The 7,139-nt window shown below is 46.9% G+C and overlaps 1 non-coding gene across 1 annotated transcript; it reads right to left on the bottom strand.

The window, feature by feature from the left end:
* Window positions 1–938: 938 nt before the first annotated feature.
* LOC138286232 (U5 spliceosomal RNA) lies at window positions 939–1,052 on the bottom strand. Its single transcript, XR_011201899.1, has one exon. It is a non-coding gene; the product is annotated as a U5 spliceosomal RNA (small nuclear RNA).
* Window positions 1,053–7,139: the final 6,087 nt, after the last annotated feature.

Below are 7,139 nucleotides of genomic sequence, written 5' to 3'. Positions count from 1 at the left end.
AGGATGGCGGTGAGGGGGTCGGAATCCCCCATGGCGGCGCAGCAAGCTGCGCCACCATGGGGGATTCCCAGGGCAGCGGAAAACCGGCGGGAGACCGCCGGTTTTCCTGGTCTGACCGCGGCCAAACCGCAGCGGTCAGAATGCCCTGCGGGGCACCGCCAGCCTGTTGGCGGTGCTCCCGGAATGACCCCCTATATGATGGAGCAATCGTTGCCCGCACCATGGCACTTTTTTTCTTGCACTCGGCCATGCTGCATAGCAGCCACGCTGCTGTGCATGGCTAAGAAACAGTATAGACAAAGCCAATAGATCTTGCATAAGTATGTCCTATTGGCTTTGCATTTGCTTGTGGTTTTTAGGCAAGTGTTGATTAAGTGATTTTACCATGATCACAGGAGGTTAATTGTGCTGGATTCCATCTTTAATCACCAGTTTCAAAGTCGGCCATTAGACAGTGCATGATATAAATAGACGTACATTTTACATATATATATGTTTGTAAATGTAATCTTTAACACATCTTTACAATTAAGTCATAGAGGGGTTTTGATTAAAATCTCAATAATCAATGAGAAAGGAGAAGCAAGAGCCGATCCAGAAATAAAACCCAGATCGGATACAGTTAGGTGTTTCAGTTACCAATTGATCCTTCCTTACCTGTTGTTATATGTTGCTGCTTCCCACATGGTAGTGGACCCTTTTGGATGATATGGAGTTTTTTTGTGCAGCATGCTTCCTTCGTATATGTCATATAACAGGGCTATATGTTAACCCCGCCACAGTGCGAATCACTTCCCAAAAGTGTGTCAACGTCACTGCAAGAATCACCCCCCAAAAGTGAGTTGATGGATAACAAAAGAATGTTGTCACCTTTGAGGAACCAGCAAATAATCAATCTGTCTACTATATAGTTATACTTGTGTTTACTAAATAAGGGTAACCCTGCACTTGGCAGGGTTTTCTAAAATTCATTAAAACTCTGAAATGTTTCTCTCCATGGAAATCTTTAGTAAAAGGCAAAAGATTTATTTGGTGGAGTATACCTTTCGTGGCCACCGCCTTTGGCACCAGGAAACACCGTTCCACAGACTGTCAGGGTGATTTAGTTTACTAAGTTCATCTTAGAAAACCCTTTAAAATACAACCAATTTATAATAATTTTTGTAATCTGGTACATTGATCAAACACTTGTTGCTGCAAACATAAAATACAGGAGAACTCAGAAGTGACACGGAATTATGGGTATGTAAATTTAGTTGTCAGTTATGTAACAAGAAAGGCTGCACCACAATAGTTTCCTTGCTTAAGTCGTAATGTCGTCTCCTTTAACTCTGCACGTTTTGAATGGTGCCTCACACAGGCTTTTCTGAGGATTGGTGACACCCAGAAGAGGATTTTTATATGCCTACCTCAAAGCATGCTCGCTGCTATTCTTTCCTAGACAATGAATGAGACAATATGTTTTGTACTTGAAGCCTATGAAGCTGCATCAACTGCTGTAACAACACAAGTATTGGTAAAGAGGAACGAGCTAGAGCTATTAGAGTTGTAAATTCCTAACTGGACTTTTCTTGCCACATAATTTGAAAATGAAAAGTAAAACAGTTGACATAAGTGGGCCGATTCAAAGTGCCACGGCTGGCTGCCACGGCTGCCTTGAGCACGAAGGAGAGACACAAAAGGAAAAAGAAGTTCGCTGGATGGCAAAAGTGCAATTATCCATGTAACAGGGTAGCTGGCCAAGGGGCAACAAAACTGCCTTAAGATGGGACAAATGTAGAGCATTTACCAATGATAACAAGGGAAGCCCAGGAGCAAGTGATAGTTGGCATTTGAAACCTGACCTTTGACAACAACAGCTGTGGGCTTCTGAAATTAACTTTGATTTCGGCACAGTTTGCTTTAAAAATGAAGCACTGCAGGCAAGCATCTACCTAGCTTTCTGTATTCAAGCGGATCCTTCTTCCTGCCTTCCTCTCCAGGGGCCTAATGGCTGCGCGTAGAGCTCTTCCCCTCAGACTCTCTTAATTTGCTGCCATGTTTGATTCGTCCCCGACGAGTACGGATTACAGGCCTTCAAAAGCTCAGTTTACATTTCAAAAGCAGATCCATTTTGATGTCAAGGATCAAAGATGCGTCGGGGCTTCGGATTATTGATTCGGAGACTGGATGAAGGGTCCACACCGATGCCCCGGAACGCAGGAAGAAAGAACAAAAGGGAAGACAGAGGAGGCATTAAACTCTCGCGCATTCCAAGCGTGTTTTCAAGAGCAGTGATGCAGTGTATCATGTTTTCCACGTAATTCAAAGTCGAGCAGAGCCTCTAAACACTTCCGGAATGAGCAGGGACGAAGGAGCACAGGAGGGCAGAACGCAGGAGCAAGCGCATGCTGGGCTCCTGTGTCCGCGAGGGAGTAGCAGGTGAACAGCAGGGGCAGCGCAGGAGTAGCAGGAACATGCGTAGGTAAACAGCAGGAGTAGCGCAAGTGCGGGTGTAGCAGGAGCAAGCGCAGGTGAACAGCAGGGGCAGCACGGGAGTAGCAGGAACAAGCGCAGGTGAACAGCAAGGGCGGCGCGGGAGTAGCAGGAACAAGCGCAGGTAAACAGCAGGAGCAGCGCAAGCGCAGGAGTAGCAGGCGCAGGTGAGCAAAGGAGGGAGCGCGGGAGTAGCAGCAGCAAGCGCAAGTGAACCGCAGGGGCAGCTCAGGAGTAGCATGAACAAGCGCAGGTGAACATCAGGGGCAGCCGGGAGTAGCAGCAACAAGCGCGGGTGAACAGCAGGGGCAGCGCAGGAGTACCAGGAGCAAGCGCAGGTGAACAGCAGGAGCAGCGCAAGCGCAGGAGTAGCAGGCGCAGGTGAACAAAGGAGGGAGCGCGGGAGTAGCAGGAGCAAGCACAGGTGAACAGCAGGAGTAGGTCACAGAAGGGGGTAGCGCAGGGAGCACAGCGTGGCTGTACAGCACCATGCAGGGGGAACAGCAGTAGCCTAGAAGGATTTCAATAGAAATAGTGCAGATGTCCACCGTGGCAGCATAGGTGCGGAGCAGGGACATCGTAGGAGCAGAACGAGAGCTGTGCAGGAGAAGAGCGGGCAATGTATGAACCCCGTAGGTGCATAGCAAGAGGCTGCCCACCGGCAGAGCATGGGCAGCGCAGGAGTACAGCAGGGACAGCCAGCGCAGCAGAGGCAGTGCGGGGCCTGCGCATGGGCAGGGCTAGTGCATAGCGGAGAACAGTCAAGGGCAGAGCAGGGTCAGTCTGCACAGGGCAGAAGCGCAGCAGGGGCCAAATAGTCACGCAGCAGCGTCAGTGCATGAGGGGCAGCACAAGTGCACAAGTGCACAGTGTTCAGGGGCAGCACATGGGCAGAAAAGGAGCACCGCAGGGATAGCCCATGAGTTCAGCTGTGTGGGGGGCGCAGAGGCACATCAAGGGCACAGCGAGAGCAACGCAGGAGGGGTTACCGCAGGAGACGCGTGCAGTCACAGCGCGGGAGGAGCAAGGGCAGCACAGGGGGCAAAGGGGGCGGCGCTGGAGCACCCCCGGTGACAGAGCGGGCGCGCGGGAGGAGCGTCACGTTGCAGGGGCAAGCAAGGCTATCGCAGGGCCCCTGCAGGAGCAGCAGTGTTGGCACCCTGTGCACTTCAACAGCGGGTCGTGATCCGCCTCACATTTGGTAACTATTAAAATGTGTGAGGGAGGGGTGTGGGAAATGTAATCTGCTCTTAACTCGCGGGGGATGAAACGGCGTGATTGGGCCAAACAAAGGCACACCCGAGTTCATGCGCACGTGTTAGACCCGAAGACTGCAAGAGCCCTGTCAACAAGAACCATTATGGGGTGACCCTCAACATCGAGGCCACATCACCTAGAGATGCTAAGGCCAGGAGAATGGAAGCAGTTAACGTCCCCAGCCCTACCGCCCCCGGGCTGTCATTACCCCAGGACTACAGGCACAAGTTGACGTGCCAAAGTGCTACAAACACTTACAAAATACTAAAATAAATATAGACTTTAAAAACCTAACTAACTTAATATCACAAATATCATTGTTAATCCAAATAAAATATTTCCCCAATATTATTATTATTATTGTTGTTGTTGTTATTATTATTATTACTACTACAACAAAAGATCACCCGAATTGCTAGTGGCAGATCATTTGAGAAAAATGGGTCAAGGTATGAGGCAGTCTGAGAAGCCCAGGACTGCTTTACAACACTCCCTCTGATGGTGCTGTAGTAGAATTTAACGTCCTACAGCATCTCCAGTGCACGATTATTCACAAGGAAGGCAGTCCATGCAGCATATGTGGTGGTGACAAAAACAAATTCAAAATGTTCTTCAATGGAGACAATGGGGAACTGTTACTGGAGACTATGTCAAGAGTGGGTCTTGTAGGGTGAGAGAATTCAGGAACTCTTATCAACTTCTGCAGGATAAAAGTCTGAAGTGATCCTTGTGGGATTTTGGAATTTATACCTGGCCGAAGTAGGGACATTAACCGGATGTTCTGTCTTGTTGGCTTCTCGTGTTTCTATATGGGAAAACAAATCAGGAGTCTAGCAAGGAGAGAAGTTTGGTGTGTAGCAAGAGCTTTTGTCAGTGCAGCTTCCTGGCGCCTCGCGAGGGCCGATAGAAAATGCTTCACTGCCAGAGGAAGAGTCGGGTAACTTGTTACCTCCAAGTCAATTCAAGGTTAGGTAACACTTCGCCTCCATTCAGCACTAGGCAGCCAAATAAAACATTTTAATTTCAAAGAGGACCTTTCACCTTTAGATCAATGTAAGATTAGAAAACATTTCATCACCAGGTCTGCATAAAGTTGAGAACCTTTTTGCCTCCACCTGCCTATGGAGTTTAATAACCTTTCAATTGTAGGTCGAACTCAGGAGGGAGAGAACCTTTCATGTCTGAGCCCAGGAAGTATGAAAAACACTTTCAGCTTTAGGTCTAGACATAGCTGGGGAATCCTTCGCCAGTCCTTTAACGAAAGACTAAGAAAACCTTACACCTCTATGTCTGGGTAGAATTAAAGAACCTTTCACCTCCAAGCCTACAGAGGGGAAGAAAACCTCTCGCCTCTGAGTCAGCATACGACTAAACGACCTCTGCCCTTCGGACCTATGTAGAGTTGTGTTACTTTATTTGCAATTTGTTTATCTCACACTGTGCTCTCTAGACTGCTTCTAGGCCTATGTCACAACTAATCACATTAACCTTTCGCCTTTAGATTGATGTGAGTTCAGAAAACTTTTCAGCACAAGATCTGCATAGAGTTGAAGACCTTTTGCCTCATAGAACCTTTCATATCTACGTCTAGGTAGTATGAAATAACCTTTCACCTTTAGGGCTAGACATAGCTAGGGAATCCTTCACCAGCAGTCTGCATACATTAAGAAAACCTCTCACCTCCAGGTCATCATAAGACTAAACCACCTCTGCCCTTCAGATACGTGTAGGGTTATGTTGTTTGAAGAACAGTTTGTTTACCTCACACAATACTTATCTAGACTGCTTCTAGGCTGGGTCACAACTCATCCCAAGAACCTTTCACCTTTAGATCTATGTAAGAATAGAACACTTTTCATCACTATAGGTGCATAAAGTTGAAGGCTTTTAGAGCCTTCCATTTCAACGTCTAGGTAGTATAAAATGACCTTTCACATTTAAGTCTAGATACAGTAGGAGAACCCGTCCAGAATCCTTCGCCAGTAGGTCAAATAAAGTCTAAAAAACGTACACATCTAAGTCCAGGTAGAATTTAAACACATTTCACCTCCAAGCCTACAGGCAGTATGAAAAACCATTACCGCTAGGTCAACATAATACTAAGTCACCTGTGCCCTTCAGATCTATCTAGAGCACCGGTCTTCAACCGTTTCTATGCTGAGAGCTATTTTTGCTAAAAAAAACTCAACCAGAGTCAGTAAAAAATATATTAACAATTACAGTAGATACTTCATCCAACATGTTTGTCAGGTTATTTTTAAATTATTCACACACCTTTACTTCACTCCCGCAGCCCCACATTTGAGCAACTCTCCTGTTCCTTCCGAGATCAGATCTTAAAGGCACAATATGACTGGCAGTGTGGGGCCCACTTCAGCAGTGTCTGAAGCATTGTGATTAATTATATTGCAGGATTCACACTGTCAGTAAAAATGCAAGTGGGCTGTGCTTGGAAGTTTGTGATTGGTTTGGCTGAGTGACACTTCTCGATTCTACAACCCGGGTGTGCTCACTCCTGCGCTATGTTGAGGGCAGCGCCACTAAGCTCCGGATCATTTGTTCCATGTACAAGGCTGGGCTCATTGTCTATGAGCTGCCTAGTGACAGCTGGAGAGCTACTGATAGCCCCACAGACACCTGTTGGTGAATCCTGATGTAGGGTTATGTTACTGTAACTATTTCTTTTACCTCAGCTGCGACCAGGCTGGGGTCATAACTCATCACAACAACCTTCTCTTGGTGGGTCGAGGTAAGATTTAGGAACCTCTTACTACTAGCTCCATGTAAGAGTTAGATAGCCTTGAGTCTTCAGGTTCACGATGGTTATGGAACGTTTCACTCTGGTTGACACCTTCTTAGCCCACCCATGACAGGTTCAACAATGCGGGTCTGCATCAGTGATCTCTGAAACATTCAGCAGTTCACGTTTGTTGTCTTTGGCCAGTTGCTGGTGACAGACATTTCATTCTCTTAAGAAAAGCTTTTATGAATAGTGCTATACATGAAGCCAAGAAACAAAACGGATAGTGCTGTAAACTGCTGTCCTCATCTAGAGGCCTCTACAGATGGTCTGAGGCCCATCCCTACTGCGGTGTGAGGAGCCTACATGGCAGTCCCTGTATTAATGTACCTGCTGTCACAACCGTGTAATGGCGTGTCACAGTGCTGCAAGAATTTAAGAATGTATGATCTTGTTCTTCTATTTTTGACTACCCATCAAGACAATGTAACATCAGCATGCAGTGAGGTGTGTTTGTTAAACACAACCTTAAAACATTGACTTCACACAGGCTGCCCCCTGCCTAGCACAATGCATTTCCTTACAGGCAAAATGTATAACTGAGATAGGGAGAATTATGGAAAGAGTGGAAGGAAAGAAGATATGTATGTATTTGGGCTAGGGAGTG

The sequence above is a fragment of the Pleurodeles waltl genome, chromosome 3_1 (assembly GCF_031143425.1).
Source record: "Pleurodeles waltl isolate 20211129_DDA chromosome 3_1, aPleWal1.hap1.20221129, whole genome shotgun sequence".
In the NCBI taxonomy this organism is placed as follows: domain Eukaryota; kingdom Metazoa; phylum Chordata; class Amphibia; order Caudata; family Salamandridae; genus Pleurodeles; species Pleurodeles waltl.
The sequence above is the reverse complement of the archived record's forward strand: the minus strand, read 5'-3'. Positions and strand labels throughout refer to the sequence as shown.